Source organism: Arachis ipaensis, chromosome B09 (assembly GCF_000816755.2).
Source record: "Arachis ipaensis cultivar K30076 chromosome B09, Araip1.1, whole genome shotgun sequence".
NCBI classification, from domain to species: domain Eukaryota; kingdom Viridiplantae; phylum Streptophyta; class Magnoliopsida; order Fabales; family Fabaceae; genus Arachis; species Arachis ipaensis.
The window spans coordinates 144,295,299-144,297,169 of NC_029793.2; positions in this window are offsets into that span (position 1 = coordinate 144,295,299).

Here is a 1,871-nt window from a genome sequence, read left to right on the forward strand (position 1 = left end):
CAATCACAATTTGCCCTTGTATACTTAAACTTGAAAAACTATGCTTCCATAATGTCACCATTTACCAAGAAAAATATCACTTGACACTTGATAAAGTCAACAAAAATAAAAGAAAATGCAGTCATGATAAAATTTTAGTTTGATTCTAATTTTATCAGATTGATTTATGCTTAGTTAATACTTATATATCGTATTCATATTTGTACGGAACAATGTTCTGACCAACTTCGAACTCGCTTTTTTTTTTAATACTTCCACGTTGCTACACGTCTTTAACAATACTTTCCGTTATTTTAAACTCTTGGATCGTTATATATTTATTCTTAAATTTGAGTTAAATAATTTAGAATTTATAACATATGAAGTATGAAACCATCACCTACGGATTTTTCAAATTTCAACAACTCATATTTGATTTGTTTTCTTTTTTTGACTTATCTAACCCAACTACTTTATTTTGGTCAGGGACATGTGATTTTTTGGGTTTATAAAAAAAGGAAAGAGAAGTTAATATATAGTTTTTTTGGTGTCTTAAGTTAATATATAGTTGATAAAATGTGGTTGTTTAGGGTATTCAAAGATCTTATTTTAAGTTCAATTTTTTTTATAAAAATAAATTATGATAAATTTAGAAATTAGTTGGTGGCTTTTAATAAATAAAATAGATAAAAATTTGTGCTTAGTGAATCCAAATGAAATAAGAGGGAAAAATCTCTTTTTTTTTTCGGTGACTAGAAAAAAAATAAAAATTCTCTTTGACTTTTTATAGGGTTTTTCTATGCATAGCCGTCACCACAAATTTATTTTTTTGAAAAGAACAAGTTTATTAATTTTTGGTTTATTTTTTTATGAATATTATAACAAGTCCTGAATCAAACAATTTCTTTTGTCTTTTTACTCGTTAATGAAATTTAAAGAAAGAAAAAATAATAATAAATAAATAAAGAAGCTGCTAAATGAATTTTTTTTTGTTTTTCACGGTATCTCCCAACTCAAGGACTAATCCATCGCGGTACTGAGTTCCATTTAAAGATTTGTCGCTGGCCAATGGGTTACTGTATGCACAAGGCGGAATTCGAACTCCTGACACTTGCTTAAGCGGATTAGCGGCGGAATTCGAACCCCCGACACTTGCTTAAGCGGACTAGTGAGCTAACCACTAGACCAACCCAACTTGATTACTAAATGAATCTTTTATTTTTGGTTAACTGTATCAAACCTTTTTATCCTATAGGTGAAAAAAAAGTTGGCCTTACATAAATTTCAACTAAATTTCATCCATTTTTATTAGTGAACTAAATTTTATCATGTTTAGTAGTGAACTGAACAAATCTAACAGCCAGTAAATGTTCCAAATTTTAAAGATGAAAAATGTTCAAATTTTAGATATCTATTATCAAATGTATAAACAAATAAAAATTTTATTTAGCTCTTTAAATTTGTGTATTGTTTAAATTTTTTATTTAAAAAATGAGTTGCCATATATACAATACATCATTAAAATTTGGTGAAAACTCAGATGAAGTCGACTTCACGTGAAGTTGATATCTGAGAGTCGTTAGATGAAAATTTAGTCAAATCAGTCAAATCATCTAACAGCTCTCAAATATCAACTTCACGTGAAGTCGACTGCACATAAGTTTTCACCTTAAAATTTTAGATACTTATTTAAACAGACGAGTAAATTGATTATTCAATCAATTTAATTAGTTATAATAACTTTTTAGTTTATCTACAAAAAACACAATATTAAAACATAATTTTTTATTTGACTATCACATTAAATTAAATAAAAATTATACATAAATATAAAGTTAAATATAAAATATGACTACTAATTAAAATTATTGATAAAAACTATATGTAAATAA